Here is a 26772-nt window from a genome sequence, read left to right on the forward strand (position 1 = left end):
ACATCAAAAGCTATTCCAATTCATTAAAAAAATGATCCATATGATATAAGTATAAGTACCGCCCATAATCTATACTCTCCAGTTTATCCAAAGTACTTGAGAAAATGATGCAGATTGTATATATATATATATATACATATGTATTCATATATATATATATATTTTTTTTTTAAACACACAGTGTATATTGGATTTGAATTAACATGGTTTTAGGAAAAATAATTCTACCGATTTAGCTTTATTGCAAATTTATGATAAACTTTCAAATGCTATGTCGAATAAGGAAACATGTGATTCGTATCTTTTTGGATCTGAGCAAAGCGTTTAATACGCTAAACCATGCGATTTTGATTTCTAAACTCCGTTCATATGGTATACGTGGTAATACGCTGTCATGGTTTCAAGATTTTCTCTCAAATTGAAAACAAGATGTATCATTAAATCGCATAGAATTGTGTTTTCTCCCTATTAGTAGCGGAGTTCCACAAGGCTCAATCTTATGACCTCTTCTCTTTCTTTTTTATGTTAATGACACTTTTTTTCTAATCGACAATATATTTTACTGACTTAATAATTTGGAAATAAATTTGGAATTACTGAAAGTTTCTGAATGGTTAAGGTGTAATATAGCTACGCACACAAAAGTATAAAGTATTGATCATTTTTCTATATGAAAATCAGGGGCGGGTCCGGGAATTCAGTAAAGAGGGGCGCGTTTACAAAAAGGGGGCGCACGCACCCCTCCCCCATTTTTTCTTTTTATTTCTTTTGTTTCAACAAACAATAAGGGGGTGGGGGCATGCGCCTGGTGAGGCCCTCCCTAGATCCGCTACTGAAAATTAATCTACACAGATTTTTTTTTCCTCAAATAGCATTAACAATGATAAAATAACACTAAAACTGAACATGTACTTGCACCGTAACTCACCGTTGCACTTATGCATTTTGTAGTTACCCTATTCGATTACACAATAATTGTATGTATTAAATGATTTGTTAAGAAGTATAAGCCATATGCTTTTCCAGAGGCCGCCATCAAACTAAAGCTTCAGCTTAAGATGAGGGACTACTGAATTTTGTATGTATTAACTCGATTGAATTATCAATGATTTTCCATTGTTTTTGTATGATTATAATTCATCTTACATCTATACAATATTTCATTATTGGTAGGCCTACATTATGACTATAATCATTTCTATTCATCTTGTGTTGGATATAGTATGTATGGACGTAGTATTGGACAATTGTTATGTTGTAACTACTTGCTAAAAATGCAGAAATACAATGTAAATCAATAAATCAAATCAAATAATTATGCTTTCAAAGTGCTCCTCGATTTATTCCATGCATACGTAAGCCTATTCGAAATTACCATGAAACTATCCTAATTTTTGTAGGAACTCGATGCTGAAAGAAAGACATTTTCCGTCAAAAAGGAAAACAATAATAGGCCTATCCCCATTTATTCCCGCGTTCTTCTTCTTCTTCTTCTGATTAAGTCTGCCTCCTTCAATAGACTGAAGATTCTTGCAGACTGGTGCTATTTACATTATAATACAATTTATTTACAGATATTTACAAGCACATAGAAAATTTGACGAAAATACTAGCCACTGTGATCAACCGTTAGACGGTTTCGAAATGATCCCACAGATGGCGCTGAAACAATTTCTGACGACAGGGAATTCCAGTTCCTTACAGTTCTTGGGAAGAACGAATGGCGATGCGATTCAGTTCTCGAATATGGTACCTGGTAGGAGTGTGGTTGCGAGGCTCTCGTAAACTGAGTAGCCTGTTTGATGATATAGTCCTGTGCTGAAAGAGGAGTGAGATTATTGTGTATTTTGTACATATTAGCCTGTCATTTTCTCTGCGCTGTTCCAGAGTGGTCCAATTAAGTTCTTGTAGCATTTTGGTGACACTCGAGGTGTTATGGTAGCGATTTAAAGTGAATCGCGCAGCTCTTCTCTGGACCATTTCCACTTGGTGGATTAGGTTCTTGGTAGATGGGTCCCAAACTGTGGAAGCATACTCAACAATTGGTCGAACCAACGTTTTGTAAGCTGTGGCTTTAACATCAGATTTTATGCGAAGATTGCGTTTTAGAAATGCAAGCACGTTATTGGCTTTATTGACAGTATTGTTAATGTGTTGGGTCCACTTCAAATCAGAAGTGATGGCTACACCCAAGTACTTCACGGATTCAACAGATTCAAGAGGGGCGTTATTTAGATGATACACGTGTCGCACCTTACTTCTTTTCCTGGATATTGTCAAAACCTTACACTTATCTGTGTTCAAATCCATCATCCATTTTTTCGCCCAGTCACCAATTTTGTTTAGGTCCTCTTGAAGATTTTGCGTATGATGTTGATTGTCGATGGTCATGTAAGAAATTGCATCATCGGCAAAAAGGCGAACCTTTGACGCGAGACCATCAGGCAAGTCATTGATGTAAAGTAGAAAGAGGCAAGGCCCAAGAACCGACCCCTGAGGCACTCCAGATCCTACCGCTACTGAAGAAGATTTAATACCATCCAAAACAACCCTCTGACTTCTTCCATTGAGAAAACTTTGAATCCATTTCAGATTTTTCCCCCTGATACCATAGTAGTCCAGTTTACGTAAAAGCCGCTCATGCCCAACCTTGTCAAAAGCTTTTGAAAAATCCATGACTACAACATCCGTTTGACGTCCTGCATCCAAGTTCCTATGTAAATCGCTTGTGAAACCAAGTAATTGTTGTTCACATGACATGTTCTTAAGGAAGCCATATTGCAGGGGGAAAATGATGTTACATATTTTCGTCCCCGTGCTTCATAATTTTGCTGGCTAAAACGTGCTCCATTAGTTTACAGCAAATACATGTCAGCGAAATGGGGCGGTAGTTTACAGGAGTAGATCGATTACCTTTCTTGTAGACTGGTACAACATTTGCTTCACGCCAATCATTTGGTATTTCACTTGATTCATATGACAACCGGAATATATTGCAAAGAATTGGAGCCAGAATTTTTGCCAGCTGCTTCAAGACTCGTGGAGTTATACCATCCGGTCCAGGGGCCTTATATGTCTTCAAACCACAAAGCAACTTCTCTACACCCTTTGATGTAAACAAAATATCCTCCATTTCTTCAAAGTCTGGGGTTTCCGGTAGTAAGTCATTCGGTATGGGAGTTTCCTTGGTGAAAACACTTTTGAACTGTTGGTTCAATGCTTCAGCTTTTGCAATTGGATCAGTGATCGTAATACCATCACTTTTCAGTTCTCTTATTCCTGTATTATCAGTTCTGTTGTGTTTGATGAAGCCCCAAAATCTCTTCATACTCTCAAATTCTGTGGTATCTTCATCGATAGAAAAAAGAGATTCCACATAATTCCAATAAGCCCTAGCTCCTTAGCTCCTGTTGCAGTGATTTCTTAACTGCTTTCAACTCTTCCTCCAATTGAAAAGGGACTACCCCGTGGTTTCTCAATTTCATGTTCCGACTTTTTTTGTTCAACCTATCTCTCCTTTTGATCAACCTTTTAATCTTGTTTGAAATCCAAGGTATGTCATTCTTTTTGGATGTCATCTTATGTGGAACAAACTCTGTCATTCCCTTCTCTATTCCATTCTTGAACCCCATTCCGTTACTGACCCCATCACGTACGTTTCACGAGTTGTTTTACTGCGTTTATTCTTTTTCAACAGGGCGTTTTAAAGCGACCATGCGGGTAACTCGTACAACAACGGAGGATCGGGACGCCGTGCAAAAATTGAATTGCTACGAATACCTTCGCGCCAGTTTGAAAAAAGAAAAAGGTCCTGTATGCGACGCACGCACGTTATGTTATTATATGCACATGATTGCAATTGCACACGCGTACGCTTGCGCTCTTTATGACTACAACATCTCGTACTAGTCGTAGTGCCTTCGCCGTTCATCTTCGGAAAACGTGCTCATTCATGTCTTTTTCTGCTCGAATTACTGAAAAGCGATGTCTCGAACATATCGCAGTAAGCACGAGGCCGATGAATTTGCCGAATTTGTGAAGAAGAAGGCCAAAAGTCCTGAAGAGGTAATTAGTGAAATTCCTCGCTCGCTCTGCCGTTTATTACATATCGATAACGTGTGCTACACAATAACACATAAGCACAGCACAGGAAGCACAGTTTGGATTGTCCCACGTGCTCGTATATTTGTAGGGAGTTCGATGAAAAATACACTCCGCAAATAGAAACACTTTGTCCTGTTCGTATTTTCATTGACGATTTTAGAAAAAAAGTTAATGTATTATAGATCTAATCCTATACCATAATGTAATTGGCTATAAACCTGGTCAGACTGCTCTGCTGGTACGTCAATACAAAGTCAATAAAGTTTATAGGAATGAATGAGCAGTGATGAGTGAACACATTTTTGGTTTGAATGTGTGTGTGTGTGTGTGTATGTTATTTGTTTGCTTGGTTTTTTTTTTTCCCTCCACAAGCACAACGTGCAAAAGTAAAAAACTGGCACCACTTACCAGGTTGGCAAACTGACAATAGGATAGGCACTGAATTACTACTAACCGCTAGACCTAGTGTTACTTGGTACTATAATTAGGGTGTCTGGAGCATTTTTGTAACTTTTGAAATTCTGTGAGAAACGAATTGTGAATTATTTCATATGAAAGAGACTTACATCATTAAGACATATTTCAAATTTCATGGCGAAATGATTTTTCTATCTTGAGAAATTTAACTTTGAAATCACAGCAATATCACCCCCTTTTTTTACGAGCACGCATGAAAATGTGACCCAAATCATGTTTGCAAACAACGCCGAAAAGCTGCATTCGCGTGTGGATCTCCAGCGATCAGATAATGAGCGTACAGCGGTTAGAAAATACGCGTAACAAGCGCAGAAGCCACTCCCCCTATGTCTTGTCATACCCTGTGTGCGCTGCGTGCGTACGTACGTGCTCGGTATTCAGTTTACATTCGATTCACATGTACCGTATGGAGCGCCCTACAACACGTACGAACCCCGCGTATGTATGCAGGCGCAGCTAGCTAGCAGCAGCTAGGCAGCTAGCGCAGCCCCGCCGGTAAAGTTCGGGGAGCCGAGCGGAGAGCATCGCGATTGTAGGCCAGGGGAGCCGGCATGGCGAGCATGGTTCGAAGAAATATGCAGTCGATTGTCGAGAGCAGGTGCACGCAGCTCGCGTGCAATGCACAAGCTACAACCTCTACAGCCACAGGCTTGGAATTGATGCCACATTACCACTATTCGTACATGCAAAAATGGCCAAATAAGAGTCTTCCGAAATCTTTTCCACGCCCTTTTTGTCGATCGGGTGTTCGTAATACACCGCTGCCGCTACCACCACAGTAACGTTAGCTAAGGCCTACTTCGTTCGCACTTGGCTAAGCGGACATGATTGTATTCACAACCGATTTCTCGGCTTAGTGCCAGTGACTCGAGCATTGCGAGTGCACTTTCGAAATATAAATGAACAACGATAAGATCATAACCAATCCACAAGTAAACTAATAGTAGTAGACAGAAATTTAGTAGAGTCTGGTTGTTTTGCAAGACGTACGTGATTTGTGAGCGTGACTGTATTCGATATGTACAGTACAGAGTGCATGCTATGTGATGCGTGTTGTAGGAGCTATCGCAAGCGACAGCCCAGTTTCCTGCCTCGTGATATGCACATCATACACAACACATACACACACAAACGTAGTGACACACACACACAGTGGTAGCTCTCTAGCTCTAAAAGCTGGCAGCATCTGGCGCGCGCCGCATGCACACGCGATCCATCCCCACACAACCGTAGAGGCCATGTGGTTTTAGACGGCGATGCGTAATCAAATTTACATATGCATTAGCCCCTTCGCGCGAAGTTACTATGGATTCTTGCATACGAAGCCCCGCCTAAAACGTTCGCTGTGACCAAAAAATTATTGCAAGGGGTATCTTCAAGGCGATATCCCCACACCTAGGCGTGGAGCTAGCGAAAAACTAGCGGCACCATCGGATTCAGCATGTCCTCAAGGGGGTTGGACAACTCGACCGCGGGATAAGTCGTCCCTGGACAAGTCGTCCCTACCCCTGGACAGCTCGACCGGGTCGAGTTGTCCAGGGTCAGGTTTGCGATTGGACAACTCGACCCAACTTTATTTGTGCCAGATTTTTGCAGAATGAAACACATTTTAGTCATTAAAATGGCATAGGTTAGTGGAATGATGTATGAAAAAATGTTTTATCGCATTTTTAAGGCAATTCCTATTTATTTTCTGATGCTGCGAAGCAATATTTCACGGTATCTTCCCTGCTCTGAGAATCTCGGTGACTGAGCTTTTTCTTGTGACGACAGCCTGTATGGTAAGGTGACATTTGTTGAGAAATTTCCATTAAATGCTTATAACCAGCAATAAAATATAGTATTTTACATAGTTATACGTGTTTTCTATCCTTAGTGACATTTTCATGAGCAGAGGAATCATTTCAGTATGAAAAATGAAACAAATGTCTACAGTATGTCGATTCGTCTTCGTTCGTACTTGTTCGGTTTCCATATCGTGGGACGCGCGCTGCTAGCTAGCTGCTAGCTGAGAGGCTAGGCTGAGCGTGGCGCTCGCTCGCTCCCTGGCCACCAGACCCCCTCCCACCGATACCAGCCCAACTTGTGACGACATCCTGTTTGGTAAGGTGAAATTTGTTGAGAAATTTCCCTAAGATGCTCATAACCAACAATAAAATATAGTATTTCATATAGGTGCATGTGTTTTCTATCCTTGGTGACATTTTATGGGCAAAGGAATAATTTCAGTAAGAAAAATGAAACAAATATATCTATGTCGAATCGTCTTCGTTCGATAGGTGTCCACACCGCGGCACGCTGCTGAGAGTGGCTCACGCTACCACCGATACCAGCAGAACGGGATACCGGCCCGCGGGCCCCGCGGGCCGTAGGGCTGGCAGTCGTGGTGCTCGCTCGATGGGTGGAGCGAGCTGTGTCGCTGCGTAGCTACGAAGTCGACCGTGATCTTTTCTTCGACATTTGGACTAAATTCCAGTCAATGAAACTATTTCATACCTTTCTCTTAACTTTGAACGATGTTATACTGACTAAATGGTTTGAAAAGTGTCTGGAATTCACCGGCACTGTATTGATTCATAAGTAAGTCATCAACAACATGACGACCAGTCTTATCTTGCAATCCCAAATTCTCTGTACTACCACACTACCCACAAGCTAGTATGGAGAACCCGACTCCATATTGATACACTTATTGTTTTACTGTACTGTCAACAAATAATGGGGAAAAAATATAGTGACAAATAAAGGAAATAAAATTTCTCACTCTTTTTCTTTTACTTTTTTGTGGTTGGTTTGTTTATGTTTTTGCCAAAAAAAAGGAGAGTTGTTCTGCATGTCCTGCATGAAATTCATAAAAAAAAGAAAAAAAAAAAAACGGGTGTAGGACCTACTGTAAAAGTGGATATTTTCGCGCGACTAATTTTTCGCATTTGGCCGGGTCAGAAGAGTTTCGCCTGTTTTTAATTCCGCGGAATCCAGACATCATGCACAATAACATATGGCAAGCAAAAATATTTGCATGCTTTTATTTTCGCGCTAGTTTCTGGTTGCGCGAAATGCACGAAAATTTCAACACCACGAAAATTTCCACGTTTACAAATATTGTCTGAAAACTCTTTTCTTTTTCTTTTTTTCTATGCACTTCTCTCCCGGTCTTTGCCGAAGATATTTTGAAAAAAAGAAAATGCCTACCGGTAAATACTTACACTTGAACACTTGTAACTTATATTTACTGGTGATTTCTGACAGTACTTTTCTGAAGTTGATGATATGATCTGAACTAACCCTTTTTAAGAAAAAAAAAAAAAAGGGATGAAAGGGGGGGGGGGGGCATCCCAGGCCTGCGTAGAACATCATTCTAATACCCTGGACAGAGTTGTGTTAGAAAAACAGAAATGTATAATTCTTAATTTCATTTTGTTACGTATGCATCATACAGGTTACAATGTCTCTCTCTGTCAAACTCAAAGGTATTTTTTTTTCTTAAAATAGAATGATGGCCATAATAAAAAAAAAATCTGTATGGTACGGTATATACTTAAACATCTGTCTTTGCCAAAGATATAACTTGCGAAAACTGTTTGACGTTACAGACACTTCACTACACATTAGTTACAGTGTAACATTATCCTAAATTCCTAAGGCCACGTTAAAGTCCATCAAACCATCCAGATCTCTCTAAACCTTAGTTTCATCACAGAAAACAATGTCACACCTTTGTAGCAGCACGTACCCCGTTAGTTTGACAGTAAGTCACTGGCCGAGAGAGGGAGCCATTTCAATCGGTAGTATAGTCATGTTACTCTCTCCGGACGCTCCCTGATGGCAAAAAGAAACAAAAGAGCTCATTTTCGCTGACCAGTCCTTTGACCACGGTTACGTAAAAAGGTACACGTAGGCTTATCCCATAATACTTGCCACGTAGCCCCTTTTTCCTAACATTAACCGTGGACAAAGCTCTTTTTCTCACTCTGGCTCCTTAACCTCCAAAGGAGATGGACATACAGTAGACCATAGCTCTCCTGCGTCCAATACAAAAAGGAGATGCAATATTACTTTCCAGAGTCACGTCCTTTCCTTATTGAGACGGTTTTGATAAATTCTCTAAGTTCATACATGTCTATTTTACACCACATCGGTGAGGTGCTTGGTTCCAGCAACATTGATTTGAAATAGTTTTGGAACAATTATTACGGAAGAGGAGTTGCCTTCCTGTCACACTTGCGGATGCTGCATGAGGCTATTGCATCAGAGCTCGTCTCGCATCTCCTCTCATTGTCAACCCTGTCATCAATGACTGAGGATGAACTTCATCCATTTCCAGCTCACGACGAATTAGCGCAAATGTGAATCTCCAAGCTGGGATCGCATCATTGACAATCGCATTAGTGTCAGCGCTAAGTGATGTGAGTGCCAGGCGACGACCAGGCGGCGAACACCCGTTCCAAACAGTGTACACGTCAGCATCTCGACCCGGAGCTCATCGTGGCAGTGCGCACTGCAGTTCGCGATCGCGATCGAGATCCTCTTGGAGAGTGACGTGGCCATATTTCACCCTTGACGCGACCTGGGACTCTGCTCGGACTGTCACGGTGGTTCTATGAATAAAGGGAGAGTAAAATAGTCCTATTTGGACAAGTCAGCCATTTACGAAAGGGGAAGGGTACATTAAGGGAAACAAAAAGAATACTACCTTGGTCAAGTCAGCACATTGCTGCTACTAACTTTTGTTTTGTCTCGATTCCACACAAAGACATAACATGGAAAATAACTCCTGACCAATCACACCACTATCCCTTCTTACATAACTTATGTTACTCTTGTCTGGAGTGAGAAATAAAGAGTCGTATAGCATCTACACTTCTGACCAATCATAAAGAAGGTCATTCTTACATAACTTATGTTATTCATTGTCTGAAAATCTATTCAAAGAAACACAAAAGAAAATTACTTTTAACCAATCATCTCTCTGTCTGGACCAGCAATGTATATCTCTATTTCCTGCTAGCCTCCTACCCTAAGGGTTAAGACCACCCAACCTTTGAGATGTTTGTCCCTGGACAGGGGATTTATCTTACATTAAGCTCCTGGGGACTACCACCTGTTGTGGTCTGGAGATGGGGATGTACTATACAGTGCTATACATTTAAATGTGAAATGGACACTACTGTACGCATGGGGTATTTCCCACAAAATAATTGGGCTGACGTGACTATTGTGTGCATCTCACAATTATCATAATCACTATTGCTATTGACTGACTGTGCACAAATTGGAAAAGAATTTCACCGCTCTGTCGGTATGGCTTCCTGATTTTGAGGCCATCAAAAGTGTGCTGTTACCATGACACCACACTTTCCTCTTTAAGAATGCATCTTGCACTTCAAATATCATCTTTTTTATGTGTCCTTTTTTCCTGTCATTTCAATAAAAAAAATGAAGAATTAAGTCTTATTTGCTAGTCCTTTACTGCATTTAAAGGGTTATGATTTGTTGTTGCCATGACAACACAGTTTCTACCACTGATTAAAATGTGTCTTTCTCTTTCTACCACTGATTAAAATGTGTCTTTCTCTTCTTCTGGCTAATGCAAACAGGACTCCACAGCTATGGGATGTTCAGTTGCAGGCGCAAGGTTAGCAGTGCATAAAAAAGGGACCCCCCCCCCCCCCATGGATTCCTTGTGCATTTTTGTTGTTGTTGGTCTAATCAGCAATGGCCAACACAATTCTAATTATTGTCATAATTAGATATTTCTATATGGTAACATAGCATACAAAACTGTGTTAACCCCATTCATTTTATTCCAAGAAAGTGTTTCTATGGAGCTGACAGTAACAAACTGACAACCGATGATCATGGCATAAAAGGTGAATGCACCAAACTTTTTAGGTGACACTGATTAAAAAGATGATGACTCGATCCCTTCACGCAGCGAATCGTCAGTGTAAACCATTAGGGTCAGGGTAAATAAAAAAATGCATAACATGGACAGATTGATGCAAAAGGACTCGTACAATCAGAGACACTTCCTCTACTTTTTTTCAATGACTTTGATCTTTAGTTTTGTCATGGATTCCTTGTGCATTTTTTTGTTGTTGTTGGTGGTCTCATCAACAATGGTCAACACAATTCTATATCAGGGATCCCTGTATAATTTTGTCAGGTAACTGGACAAACAGGTTACAGTTGGACTTTTTTTGTGATAGGTAACATAATAAATTGTATTAACCTTCCCCACCACCACCACCACCACCACCTCATCTCTCTTTCCAGGCTCTCTCTCTTGTATCTCTATCTCCCCTTCAAATCCTCCACTTACAGATTAAAATAGTTTTTGAATACCAATTCTGTGAGTTATAACTATGTCATTTTGGATGTCAGGTAGTCAAATCACATTCATTTGCAATCTTTACACTATGGATACATGATTGAGTTTTTTTTTTTTTTTTACTGTAATGTTCTGATTGTTCGACCGTTTCCCTCCTTGTGTGTGTGTGTGTGAGTGTGTATGCAATATGAACTTTAATGAGGAAAAAGATAGTAAAGTCAATGAGCCTGGTATGTTTGACATTTTTATGGGGGGGGGGGGGGGAGGGGGGGGCAACATGACTGTTATATATTCTGATGATTGAAATGATCACATGATATTTCTTTGCTGCTAAAAGACATTATGTGGTACACACACACACATGTGCATGCACAAATGAAAAAAAAAAATACCGTGACATCATAACTTGACCAAAAATTTACCATCTATTTTCAGCCTTCTTAGTTAGTTTTTTAAGAATACTGATCGTCTTTTAATCAGATTGTGTTATGTTATCAATTGTATGTGAAAACAAACAACCATATATGCCCTATGGGTTAGAAATGTGAAATTGCTCATGTTATAAAAATGCTTGTGTGTTTGTCCTATAGGCATCATAAAATGAAATGTTTTCCTAGTTCTACAGCATACTCCTACGTACACACTTTGTTTTTTCAGTGTAGCAAAAAAAAAAAAAAAAAAAAAAAAGAGAGAGAGAAGAAAAAAAACAACAACTGCTGTTCAAAAACTGCTTAAATCCAATTGTGGAGAGCCAGTGGAGTAAAATGGAGTCAAATGGGCCTGAGCTTTCAATCCTAGCAGAATCTCTGTCAGAGGCAAAACGACAAACAGGCAGGGAAAGCAATCATATAATAGGACTTCACCCATAAAGAACAGTCAGAGACTCGCTAGGGACACAGAACAAGGAAAACAAAAGGGGAGGGTAGGAAGTCATGGGCAAGGAGCCCAACAGGTATAGGGAGGGGGATTAGAGTGGGAGGTTGACAGACAAAAGGCTGAGGAGGGTCAGTGATGATCCAGATCTGAGGACCAAAGGGGGAAACCTTGAAGGAACAGGATGAATAAGGAGGCAAAATCAAACAAGATAAAGAACAACAGAGGATAAAGAAAGGAAAAGAGTGAAAAGCATGGGGGGGGGGGGGGGGGGGGCTGAGCAAGCAGTGAGCCTTAATAAGGTGTACCAAGAGGAGGCAACAAAATGAAAGTGAGTGTCAACCAACCAATGTAAGTTCTCAATCATATCAAAGGCAATAATAATAATAATAATAATAATAACAATAATAATAATGATGATAATGATAATATTAATAATGAAAATGATAATAATAATAATAATAACAAAATAATAACAATAATAATAATAGGGACCTAATAATAAGAGTAATAATGATATTGATGAAAGAAATAAAAATGATAATTAAAAAAAATATGTATAAATATGAAAAAGGGAGGAAATACACAAAATCCCTGGGAGAGAAAATGCATTTTAGGTTGAAGCTGGCATAAATACGCATAGAACCACATTCAATTTCATTTCATGAATCCGGACTATCTGTGCAGATCAGACATCTCCCCTTTTGCTTTATATTCCACAATTTCTATCAAACTTTAGTGACCACTTCATTCTGAAAGGAGTTTGCCTGTGTTGCAACAATTTTTCCAATCAGGTCGTACAAGACAACAGCAATGTATTAGTTGAAAATGTGACAAGCATTATTTGAGTTTGTGTCTTTATCAAGATAATGCCGTTTCTTGAAGGTGTGGTGAAGGCTAATGAATTCATGATAATGTAAAGCTACATAGTACATGTATGTTCTTTTAAAAAATTAATTATGAATGTATTTTAATCTGTATTCATAGTTTTTAGGCAAATATCTCAAACTTTGGTACACATGATGACTGTGATATGAAAAAGTCCATGACACATCTTTGCAGTGTCCTGAATTGGTTGCTATGGTAATGGCATAGCAAAAATAAAGGATGAAGCATGATTATTAAACCTTATCACAGGATACCAGTAATTTTCATGAATTTTGCCACTATTGTTGGCCTCGATAAGAGAATGCAAGACACTAGGTTTCCTTGACATGGTCATGGCCTGTTGCATTATAACTCAGAGAAAACCTCCCAGAGAGAAGGAAACTGGATGGAGACAGGAGTACCTGTATACAAGGTAATCACCTTCATACAGTAATACCACATTTTGAGGTTTCATTTTGAGCAGAAATACTACCTGAAGCAAGAGGAATCATTCTGAAGGTTACAGCTCGTTATTCGAAAGGTTCGTTATTCCGAAGGCTCTTTAGTCCTAAGATTCGTTATTCTGAAGGTTCTTCATTCCAAATTTCATTTTCGGATTAACAAATCTCGGGAATAACGGACCTTCGGAATAATGCCACAAATGTTAAGACTAACGAACCCTTTTTCATTTTCGGATTAAAGAACCTCTAGGTATAGGGAATTTGCGAATTAAACGAACAGCACCCCATTCTGAAGCTGGTACTAAAAAAATTAGAGTACATGTAGTTTGATCCACAAGACTTTGTAAAGGATGGTCCATCGGTCAGTCCATTGCAAAGTCTTGTGGATCAAACTACCCTCATTTTTTTAGTAGTACTTGTACATTGTAAACCTAAATCTTGGCAGGTGTAGCCGCTAAATCACAGGCAGATATGCGCGACACCTTTTCCTCCCTATTAATTGATAACTGCAAACTTTATGAAAATCATGCATCTAAAGTTGTGGATTGAAATATATTCTCTCAATTGGCAATTCAGTTGTATGTTTACAATCAGTAGGCCTATATTTTAATGTGTAGTTGTGCAAGACACTTTTGTGTGAGTGTCAAAAGATGTCTTGCCACTGTAACAACATTTTTGTACAAATCATTAAAAATTGTAGAATTCTCAAACTACTACACTGTAGTATGCTGGTTTTCAAGAGATTCAAGCAAAAATTGACTCAATATAAAGTTGTGCAAGATATATTAGTATACAAATGCATTCGAAGGTGTTTGCCATGACAATTGTAAGCCCTACATGATGGCCCAGGAAATTACAAAAAGACTTACAGATCACACTTCTCCAGTTTTTAAGTGATGACATAAGTTTAATAGCACACATTGGTCATGTTAGGCTCAATGTAAAGCTGTGTATACCCTTAGGCTGCGTTAACATAGAAGAATTCAGTATTCGTTATTCCCTATGCGTCGTCAAGTCGACCCAGTACACCATCACCCGCACCATCCGAATGTCTTCCTCCTACACAACCATCCCAGCAATCTTATTAAAGGACAAGTTCACCTTCATAGACATGTGGGTTGAGAGAATGCAGCAATATTAGTAGAACACATCAATGAGAGTTTGAGGATAAATCGGACAATCCGTTCAAAAGTTATGAATTTTTGAAGTTTATGCTCAGTCACGGCTGGATGAGAAGACTACTGTAGCTTGTGATGTTATATGAGTACAACTATATAAAGAAAGTATAAAGAAAATTCAAGATATTCTCACTTTTCTCACATAATAAAAGAACACTCGACTTCTCTCTTTCAGAAGTCAGGGGGAATAATATTACCCCTAACATAAGTCAGTAACAAGTCAAGAAAATGTGCACTTTATTTAAAAAGTCAAGTTTTGTGAAATTCTCTTTTTATTTTCCTTATATCGTTGTACGCATGTGACATCATACACTGTAGTAGTCTTCTCATCCAGCAGTGATTGCACAGATATTTTAAAAATTCATAACTTTTGAACGGATTGTCGGATTTTCCCCAAACTTTCACTGATGTGTTCTACTAACATTGTTGCCTTCACTTAATCCACATGTATATGAAGGTGAACTTGTCCTTTAACAATTTCTAAACTGCATCAGAATGTCAGTCTATATGATTATTTTTGCTAAAGGGCTAATCGAGACCAAAGTTGTTACCATTTCAAAATCGAAAGACGGTATACGCTGCTCAAAAATCGAACAAGCGCGATTCCCACTATGCTTTACTATTCTGTGCTATTCGGCATATTCAAATAGTGCCCTCTTACCCGTGTTAGAAAATCATATCGTTCGATTCAAGCTATTCGCGTGCCCTCGAAAACGCGTACCGTACTATACCCGAATAGTATACTTCTATGTGAACGCAGCCTTATAGGCCAAATTGCATTTGGCCAAATTGCATTTGGGGGGGGGGGGGGGGGGGGGCTTTATGCACTGCTAGCCACCTTGCACCTGCAACCAAATATCCCAGCTGTGGAGTCCTGTTTACATTATAACATTTTAATCAGCACTGGGGAGAAAGTGTGTTGCCATGGCAATAGCAAATTATAACCCTTTAAGTGCGGTAATGGACTAACAAATTAGACTTAATTTGCCATTTTTTTCAATTAGAAATTACCAGATATATGGAACACATAAAAAAATTGATATTCAAAGTGCAAGATACATTTTTAAAGAGTAAAGTGTGGTGTCATGGTAACAGCACATTTCTGATGGCCTCAAAATGAGGAATGCCATGCAGGGTCATGAAATTCTTTTCCAATTTGTGCACATTCAATCTGTAGATATAGTAAGTGTTATGATATTTTTTTGAGGTCAAATAGGCACCAGTACTTCAAGAGGGGGTATAAATCATTTTGACAATGACATTTCTGGTTTTCGTTTATACTCCTGTCTTTAAAGGGCTATTCAGCAAAATTTGAGGTTGTTCTATCTAGATACCAGATAAGTAGATTGATGAGCTCACATCAAACTGGGACATATAAAATAAGACAAGGTGGAATTTAAAATGCACCTTTGTTTATGCCCTGATAAATGAAATGTGATGAAAATTAGTCATGTCCAGACCCAAAATATGTTGTGAAGAAAGGTGTGACATTGTTTTCTGTGATGAAACTAAGGTTTAGAGAGATCTGGATGGTTTGATGGACTTTAACGTGGCCTTAGGAATTTAGGATAATGTTACACCGTAACCGATGTGTAGTGAACTGTCTGTAACGTCAAACAGTTTTCGCAGTTTATATCTTTGACAAAGACAGAATTTTAAGTACCGTACCATACAGAATTTTTTTTATTATGACCATAATTCTATTTTAAGAAAAAAAAAGTACCTGTGAGTTTGACAGACAGAGACAATGTAACCTGTATCATGCATATAACAAAATCAAATTAAGATATACATTTCTGTTTTTCTGACACAACTCTGCCCAGGGCATTAGAATGATGTTCTATGCAGGCCTGGGATGCCCCCCCCCCCCCCCCCCCACCCATCCCCCTTTTTTTTTCTTAAAAAGGATTAGTTCAGATCATATCATCAACTTCAGAAAAGTACTGTCCGAAATCACCGGTAAATATAAGTTACAAGTGTTCAAGTGTAAGTTACAAGAATTTTTTTTTTTCTTCAAAATAGTATCTTTGGCAAAGACCGAGAGAAGTGCGTAGAAGAAAAAAAAAATAGAGGATTACATATTTGAAGTTTTCAGACAAGCTAAGACAGCCAGTACTTCATGTACTCCCTGTTCTTTTCTTTTTCTTTTCTTTTTTTTTAATGAATGCAAGACATGCAGGGCAATCCTTTTTTTTTTTTGGCAAAAACAGAAATAAACAAACCAACCACAAAAAAAAAGTAAAAGAAAAAGAGTGAGAAATCTTATTTCCTTTTTTGTCACTATCTTTTTCCCCCATTATTTGTTGACAGTACAGTAGTACAGTACTGGTCCCCACTGTATCAATACGGAGTCAGGTTCTCCATAGCTTGTGGGTAGTGGTGTGGTACGTAGTACAGAGAATTTGGGCTTGCAAGACAAAGACTGTAGCCTGGTCGTCATGTTGTTGATGGCTTACTTATGAATCAATACAGTGACGGTAAAATTTCAGACACTTTTCAAACCATTTAGTCAGTATAACATCGTTCAAAGTTAAGAGAAAGGTATGAAATAGTTTCATTGACTGGAATTTAGTCCAAATGTCGAAGAAAAGATCACGGTCGACTTCGTAGCTACGCAGCGACACAGCTCGCTCCACCCATCGAGCGAGCACCACGACTGCCAGCCCTACGGCCCGCGGGGCCCGCGGGCCGGTATCCCGTTCTGCTGGTATCGGTAGTAGCGTGAGCCACTCTCAGCAGCGTGCCGCGGTGTGGACACCTATCGAACGAAGACGATTCGACATAGATATATTTGTTTCATTTTTCTTACTGAAATTATTCCTTTGCCCATAAAATGTCACCAAGGATAGAAAACACATGCACCTATATGAAATACTATATTTTATTGTTGGTTATGAGCATCTTATGGAAATTTCTCAACAAATTTCACCTTACCAAACAGGATGTCGTCACAAGTTGGGCTGGTATCGGTGGGAGGGGGTCTGGTGGCCAGGGAGCGAGCGAGCGCCACGCTCAGCCTAGCCTCTCAGCTAGCAGCTAGCTAGCAGCGCGCGTCCCACGATATGGAAACCGAACAAGTACGAACGAAGACGAATCGACATACTGTAGACATTTGTTTCATTTTTCATACTGAAATGATTCCTCTGCTCATGAAAATGTCACTAAGGATAGAAAACACGTATAACTATGTAAAATACTATATTTTCTTGCTGGTTATAAGCATTTAATGGAAATTTCTCAACAAATGTCACCTTACCATACAGGCTGTCGTCACAAGAAAAAGCTCCGTCACCGAGATTCTCAGAGCAGGGAAGATACCGTGAAATATTGCTTCGCAGCATCAGAAAATAAATAGGAATTGCCTTAAAAATGCGATAAAACATTTTTTCATACATCATTCCACTAACCTATGCCATTTTAATGACTAAAATGTGTTTCATTCTGCAAAAATCTGGCACAAATAAAGTTGGGTCGAGTTGTCCAATCGCAAACCTGACCCTGGACAACTCGACCCGGTCGAGCTGTCCAGGGGTAGGGACGACTTGTCCAGGGACGACTTATCCCGCGGTCGAGTTGTCCAGGAACCGTCCTCAACTACTAGTATGTCTCACGGCAATACAAATACCGAAGCAGACGCTGAGATATGGGGATAGATGTGCTTCTATCGATTTTTACATCAATTTATCGTCGGATTCATGTACCGCCGTTCTGATAGGATATGGAGAAAAACTTCCTCTTTCATATGATACCAAATTTGTTAGGATTCGTTAATGGCATGGTCTGGGGATTTGGCAATAAAGGCGAAATTTTGCTCAAAAATGCTGGGTCAAAACGGCGTAGGCGCGCGGCTCCATTGCATTCTATGGGACTTGCGTGTTATGAGATAGGGGCTCGTTTTGGTCGAGGGTTAGCAGTGCGCGATCAGACACCCTACTATAATGCACTTGTCAATTGTAGTCCCGGCCCCTGGGTACCCGGGGATGGCCGGGACTTGCATCCCACTTGCAATTTTGGGATGTTACACTACCCGGCCAAGTCCCGGCCAAGTCTCCGACAGGTCGGGCAAAATTTTCACGGAAATCCCCCGGTAAGTCCCCGGCAGGCCGGGCAAAATTGAAGTTGAAATCCCCGGCCAATTCCCCGACAGTCCGGGCAATATTTGTGCAGAAATCCCCAGCCAAGTCCCCGACAAGTCGGGCATATTTGCATAGAAATCCCCAGCCAAGTCCCGACCCTCAAGGCCCGGTCACACTGCCCACAAGTCGCGTAAGTTTGCGTGAATCACGCAAGAAATTTGGTTTTGCGTGCTTGTCCGTTGAGAATTTTCGCTGATTTACGCGATGAAAATCACCGATGAATTGCGCAAGAACTACGGAAATATCACTGAAAAATCACTAAACCATGCACTTTCAGCGCATAGGCACGCAAAGGCCCCAAATAGGGCGAATTCGTGGTTGTGCGCGACGACAGAGGTCCACGGAAAATCACGCATAATCTGAGCTTGATGAATTGCGTATGAATCGGACATGAACGTGATAGCGGCAACATTTTCTCAAACGATCACTGATATTCCACGCATATGTCGCGCATTTTTCGCGTAAGAACAACGCAAACTACGCAAAAATTACGTAAAACAGCGCAATACTGCCTAAACTTTTACGCGAAGCCGAGTTTTGAGCTGCTCAAAAACCTGGCCTTTGAGGCTCGACCTGTCACACGTCTGCCCAAAAGTCACGTAAACGCATGAATCACGTAAGAAATTCGAGCCTTATTTTACGCGATACATGCGCGATTTGCGCATTTCATGAGTTTGTCTACAACGTAGAACCTTCGTATAAAGTCAGCCGATGTACGTCGGATCGGCGCTTAACGCAATTCCAGGTTTTGAGGAGCTCAAAATTCGGCTTTGCGTAAAAGTTTACGCAGTATTGCGCTGTTTTACGTAATTTTTGCGTAGTTTGCGTGGTTCTTACGCGAACAATGCGCGAAATATGCGTGGAATATCAGCGATTGATCGCAAAAATGTTGCCGCTATCGCGTTCACCAACGACTCTCCACTGACGATTAGCAGACATAAATAATGACGCATATTTCGCGCTTGTAACAACTACGTATCACTGAAAATCACTGAAAAAAAAAGATATTGCCGTAGGCCTATGTATCTCTAACAGAACACGCAAATAAGCGCATATGATACTTACAAAATACTGATCGATGAATCACTAATGTATCACTAACAACTCACGTATGATTGTGGCGCTATATTTTTGCGTGATCTTTCCGTAGTTCTTGCGCGATTCATCGGTGATTTTTCATTGCGTAAATCAGCGAAAATGGTCAAATTCTCGACGGACAAGCACACAAAACCAAATTTCTTAGTTACGTGATTTATGCGATTACGCAACTTTTGGGTAGTGTGACCGAGCCCGCCTGCATGGAATCGCATAAAGCGCCGATCCGGCGCACATCCGCGGAAAATACGATCGAAGGTTCCACGTCAGAAAAATTCATGAAATGCGCAAATCGCGCATGTTTCGCGCTAGGCTCTATTTCCTTAGGTGATTCATGCGTTTACGCGACTTTTGGGCAACGTTACCGAGTCCTCAATAATAGCGGGGAATTGCTAGTCAAGCGAAATAATTTATGGTCACATTACCGTACTGGAAATGGTACATACAAGTCATGATCAACTCTCAAGCAAAATCTGGCTCAATCCCGTGCCAAAATTCCGCCCCAAATGCCTGCCATTTGGTTGGAGCGAATTTCCCCCGACAAGCCCCGGTTTATTCCCCACCCACCGGGGCAAAATAAGTGAATCTCCCCCGACAAAACACGGTCCATTCCCGACCCACCGGCGCAAAATAACTGAATTTCCCCCGACAACACCCCGGTATATCCCCGGCCCACCGGGGAAAATTAAGTGAATTTCCCCCTACAAAGCACGGTCTATTCCCGACCCACCCGGGCGAAAAATATGCTGAAATCCCCGCCCAATTTGGTTGCAAGTCCCGGCCATCCCCGGGTACCCATGGGCCGGGACTACAATTGACAAGTGCATAATACTAGTTTGCTGCCCATAGCGTGCGAACGTGAAAAGCTATCCGTAGTGACCATACAGGCCCAGAGACTCCAACTCTCCCGTTTTCGACCGGAGATCTACCGCCGAAAACCCATTTTTGCAAAATCTCTCGTTCTCCCGCTTGAGATTTAATTTCTCCCGCCCTGGCTCTGTGTCTCCCGTTGGACAGGATTTCTTACTTATTGCTATTGTATGTTGAAAAAAATAAGCCTTCGATAGCACCAGAGAGCATCTAGAACCCTAGGATAGTAGGAACTTCGCACACATCAACTTGGGTCTCCCGTTTGCTAGGGGTTTCAGGTGGGGAATCTCCAGATCAGAAGGTGCTTTGGGTTGGAGTCTCTGCAGGCCTTACTGCGAAACCAGCCCCATACGCTATGCGTATGGGGCTGCTGGTCGCAGTTATCATAGGCCTAGGATCTAGCGCGTGTGATTCTCTACACACACGTCAAGGTAGGAAGCATTGACATTGTGCATCATCACATTTGAAAAACTTTGTTTATCTGCCACCTAAAATCCATTCAAAATCATAAACATTCTTGCATTCATTTTTTTTTTTACCTGTTACAGATGATAAAATACATTTGGATTACAATTATTTGTGTTTTTATGGAGGAAAAAGGTTGAATTAGGGATGTCTTGAGAGCGATGAAAATCTGTCGCCCCAGCTGATCTCCGATCGTGGTGCGCGTATGTATGCAAAGTGAATGTCTGGCCACTTTAGGTACCTGTAGTGGTGACTTTATGGTACTATAATTGATGTTAATTGCAACAATGTTGTCAATCATTTGCATTGCCCTTTTTGGAACAAAATAGCAATAATAATAATAATAATAAGGTCTTCTTTACCCAGGGTAGCCTCTTCAGTGTTGCCACTGCTCTACCAGAGGGCCCTGCCATTATTATTACCCTAGCATTTCCAGGTACCCATTTATACACCTGGGTCGAGTGGGACATAGTGGGTAAAAACATCTTGTCCAAGGATGTAAGCACTGGGCGGGATTCGAACTCCGGTCCTCCGATCGGGAGTCGGGGGGGGGGGGGGGGGGGTCTTATCCACTATGCCACAGCGCCCCCACAACGAAGCAAAAGACCCAGTGCAGTATTGGTAATAAATTTTAACAGTAAACACTAGGCCAAGCCTATGTCCTGGTAGATCTATGCGAGACATGAATGAAAGAGCAAAAATAAATTTTTGTTCTGTTTATTTTATAATAGTTAACTGCTACTTTATTGATTTCATAGGTAGGCACTATACATGTAGCTTCAAAGTCAAACAAAACAGTAGGAAACTAAAGGCAAAATTCTGAAAATAAGAATTTTCTGCCAACTCAATAAACACTTAAAATGACATAGAATTCTGGAGAGTAATGCCACAAAAGTGAATAAATAAACAAAATATATAGACTGTTAACATTTTATTGATTATGGTCTCTAGACTATGTTCTACATGCCATGCCTAACTTAGTTACTGACCTCCAATTTTCATATTTAATCACCCAATGACATATTCCAATGATGCAAAAAGACTTCCAAAAAGGCTTGTTCTGAGTAATCTAACATACAATGTATGTTGTACTGTACCCTGCAGATACTAGCAGCTACAGTTAGCAGCAGTCAAGTCTGAATTTAAATAAGATATTAAGTGTAGAATTATTTATAGGGACTTAGAATTGTTTTTAAGAATAGTTCAAAGCTGTGAAATTATTGCTTTATTAATTTGGGAGTAGAACCTGAAGATTTGAATACATCAAACTAAAATGTGTTTGTGCTTTTATTTTTTTCTTTCTGTACTTCTGTAGGTGCAGCTGAAGGGATACCACATTGCCTCGCTGTATTGTGAAGTACAGGAGTACAAGTCTGCCCTGCCATATGCTGAGAGTTATGTAGCCATGAAGCCAGCAGACCCACGAGGATGGAAGTTGTTGGGCTACATCTTCGAGAGCTTGAAGAACCCAGCAAAGGCCATTGAGAGTTATCGGCGCTCATTGGAGCTGAATTCCTACCAGAAAGAACTAGTTCTTAAGGGTATGATGACAAAATAGACTCTACAGCCCGAATTCACGAAGGTGGTACAATTGAAACCATGGTTTAGAGGTCTAAACCATGGACAAATTGATTTGTATGGAGCACCAAGTGTTGCATGGCCTTTTTTGTTACGAAATCAGTCATTTCGTCAAATGACTGATCTTGTAATGAAATAGGCCATGTGACACTTTGCGCTACATACAAATTGCCTCATGGTTTAAACCATGGTTTCGATTGTACCACCTTCGTGAATTTGGGCCTGCATGTCTGTCACTTTCATTTTCTCAAGATTTGCAGAGCAAGGAGAGACATCTTTGAGGAACTTCCTGTCTGATCTGTTTGATATGTTAGTTCCAGCTGTATGTAGGGTGCCTCTAAAAGCTTGCTTTCATATTGTGTACCTTCCAACCCTGAAATTCAGGAAATACAAGAAACTGAGAGAAAATCATGCAAAAATTAGAATTTTCACTCCTCTCCCATACATTACTATAAGCAGGTGTTGACGAAAGTACAGGTAGGAAAAAAGGTTGAATGAAACTTCTCTTCGGTATGATGTTTTGCATCATTAAACAGTGGCTGAACTCTACTGCGATGTCAACTATGAAGCAGAGAAGCACCGTTACTGGGCAGAACGAGCGGAGAAGTATTTTCCCAATCACCGCATCATTCACAAGATTAGGGTAAGTCAAGTGTGATTGTGGTCTTGCAATAAACGGTTGAGGTTAGTCTACATGACACATCAATAGATTAAAATTTTCCCCAATATCCGGCCAAAAAACAAACACACTGACGCTAGAGTGTCATGCAAAAAGTTGCCAACCTGCTGACACTAAGCAAAGTACAAAATGAGTCAAAAGTGTCTGCAAGCTTCAAAAATATGTTGATAATTATCTTTATCTGTGGATTGCAGCACATTTTTTTTTTTTGTAAAATGTTTTAAATCAAGACTAAGATGACACCAGAAAGCATGTAGAGAACTTAAGAGCCCCTCAGGCCCTTGAGCTGGCCCTGGACCCTTTTCTCAAGGGACATGCTTTGCTAAAATATGCCTTCAAGTGAATACACTTTGATACTTTTTTCTTTTTTTTTTTCATGCAGCATTGATATGCTCAAGTTTAAGTTGTGAATCAATCTTCACTACACATGCAGGTCTGTGATAGACACATCTGTGACCGCTGAGCTCAAAATCCCCCAAAATAGGCCAGAGTGAATTTCCACTTTTCTGTAAAGCTTAATTTCAGTTTTGTTCATAGCTGCTAAATTTTGACAGTACAAAATGTAGGAAGAGAGAAGATTACTCTCCTTGGTAAGACAGGCTTAAAATTTTGAGTCGGTCAACCCCAAAAGACATATTTCAGTCCATTGCAGAGAATCATAATGTGAGACTTTTTGTGGGTTTTTAGCTTGGTGGTCATGATCCCATGTGTAATCTTCAGAAATGAGAGAGAAACTTTTTTTTTAGCTATCACTTGTTAACCTCTTTTCATGCATTCATTTAATTCACTCTTGTTGAACTTGGCCATTAGTAAGCTTGCACAGACCCATTCAGTCGCCTCAAGGCAACTGTCCAGTATGAAGGTCACTGTAGAAGTAGCTGTGTTGGTTGCAGTATTGATATGGTGGATTCTGCTGTCTCTCTTGATTCACAGTTAGTTTTATGACATTTATACTGAATGACAGGCCCAGGTTACCTGAGAATGGGTGGTTAATGGAGCTCAGTATTAAGGGTTAAAGACGTGTGATGTTGTGTCATCAGTGGACAAAACTTTATTACATGACCAATTTGATGCTGTTTGTTGTTTCCCTCCTCCACTCTCCTCTCTCTTGGTTCTTACACCACACAACAGTCCCCTCATCAAGGACTACATGCAAATGGGGCTACCACAATCATCTCCTCATACTACTGTCCTGTTCGTTTTAGTTTACTCTTTTTTCTTCATCAAAGTAAAGGTCATCAAGATTTGCATACTTGAGCATGGTGTGAAATAACACCTTAGGAAATCAATGACATTTGTGACATATGATCTGTAGAACTAATGTACAGGTGTGAGAGTGCATCACAGTCTTCACACTCGTTATAAGGTATCCTAAACAATGCAGTTGCACATGTTGCTCAGTAGGCGTAATAATTTGTGTGAAAAAAGTAAAATGCATCCCAGCCACTAAACAGCATGCTGTATTTAAGTTGCTCTGGTCTCTCTTTCTCTCTCTCCCTTCCACTTGTAAAACTCACACCACTTGTCTTACTGAATTGTATAATGTTTATCGGAATATGTTTTTGCATTTGACTATTCTCAGGAGCACATTCTACGATCCAGTAAAAATCTGAGGGAGTATGAAAAGTATCTCCGTGATAAACTGGTAAGGACATCAAATCAAGTGATTTTGATGTGTTTTATGTTGCTTTTTAGCAGTCACATTTGTATGTATACTGAGTACTATCACTTTTAATGTGATACTGGAGTGATATCTCTTCAAGAGTCAGTTTTATATCATATAGTTTCTTGAAGTCTTAGGGATTGTGCATGTGTGTTTGGTTGACAACAATAAATATGCTATCATATGCATGCACTATGGAGTTCTAGGTATTATCCAAAATACTTGACCACATTTTTGGTATGGTGCAACCTTCTTTGTGAGCAGTTTGGTCAAAGACTGTCTTTCTGATGGTAACATCTCAACTGCACTGATGCACAGATTAAAAATGTGCTCATGCTCAAAACATTAATCCATGAAATGTTTATCAGCAAGATACTGTTATATGAGTGCAGTGAAGAGGTGAAGTATAACTCCTCATGTACTATGAGAACTGAGTGGATTTGGTATTTAAGTTGAAAGGAGTATGTAATTATTACATTTCTCTCCCTGTTCATCTGTGGTTAATTGTGACTGATAGCGTGCCAACTCGAGAGACCTGTACTTGAACATGAAGCTGGTGGACATCTTGCTGGAGACCAAACAGATGAGGGAGGGGTACCAGCACTGTGCCACTGTGTGTGACTCTGGGCTCTTTGCCTCGGATCCACGCTGGTGGCAGAAGGCTGCAGTCTTCTACAAGGTAGGAATTTCAAAAGGTCTCTAAAAGGAATCAAACTTGCTACAATCCTCCCTTGTCACACAGAAAAAAAAGTCTCTACATGTTTGGGTAACTTTAATAGACAGAGTAAATCAAACAAACAGAATGATGAAAGTTAGAATTGTACTGAAAGATAGTTGTACAACTGTGCATGTTTTCATGAAACAATAAGTACAATCACGGTTGTGTATGAAAATAGGATGAGGTGTATATGTCATGGCCTCGCAACTTTCCCTATAGTCACATCAAATTACTCCCAAAATCATTGCATTTTTTTGAATTTAATCAAAATGAACTTGTTTGATGGCATGCAGCAAAGTTTTACTGAATTACATTGTCTTTACCTTTAAGCTGGAATTATTCTTGCTGTACCATGTACACTGATTGATTTTAATATTGATTTTATGCAATAAACAATGGATGAGCTGTGAAGTGTTAGCCTTGTTGCCACATCTAATGTGCATATGTGCTTTTACTTCAATTTTTGACTGATCTGGTTAGAAGAATGAACACAGGTGGTGCGCTGAACAATAAGAAGGATAAACAACAGCATGCTTAAACTAGTACAAGGACATGCTCAATCTGGGTCATAAATGCAGCCTATTATGACATCGGTTAAGAGTATAACAACTGTGAAAGCATTTTAAATATTCCCATTTTATAATTTAATTTACAGATAGATGTTCAAGATATTTCATTTTTGTCCCCGCCGAACGAGTTCGAGCAGGGGACTATGAAACGGGCTCCGTACGTGTGTGTGTCCGTGTGTCCGTCCGTGTGTCCGTCCGTCCGTCCGTGTGTCCGTGTGTCCGTGTGTGCGTCCGTGTGTGATCAAAATCTTCAATTTGCTACTTCTCTGTCATTTATGAGCCAATTTTGATTCTGTTTGCTTTATATGATAGCACTACATGGGAGCTTTGAAACTTCTACACAGAATTTCAGTCGTGACCTTTGACCTTGACCTTTGACCTATATTGTACATTTTGCTACAAAATGCTACTCCTTCGCCATTTCTAACCCGATTTCGATTCCGTTTGCTTTATGTGATGGCACTAGGTGAGGGCTTCAAAACTTCTACACAGAATTTTGACCTTTGACTTCTTTGACCTTTGACCTTGATTTTCTGACCTATATTGTACATTTTGCTACAAAATGCTACTCCTTCGCCATTTCTAACCCGATTTCGATTCCGTTTGCTTTATGTGATGGCACTAGTTGAGGGCTTCAAAACTTCTACACAGAATTTTGACCTTTGACTTCTTTGACCTTTGACCTTGATTTTTGACCTATATTGTACA

At 40.1% G+C, this 26772-nt stretch overlaps 1 pseudogene; it reads left to right on the forward strand.

Moving 5' to 3' along the window:
* The first annotated feature begins 3929 nt into the window (after positions 1-3929).
* The window catches only part of LOC139710017 (E3 SUMO-protein ligase RanBP2-like), a 63485-nt pseudogene continuing 40642 nt past the window's right edge, over positions 3930-26772 (forward strand).

The sequence above is a fragment of the Diadema antillarum genome, unplaced genomic scaffold, assembly GCF_040938485.1.
Source record: "Diadema antillarum isolate AM-2024a unplaced genomic scaffold, OU_Dant_1.0 seq00001492_RagTag, whole genome shotgun sequence".
Taxonomy (NCBI): domain Eukaryota; kingdom Metazoa; phylum Echinodermata; class Echinoidea; order Diadematoida; family Diadematidae; genus Diadema; species Diadema antillarum.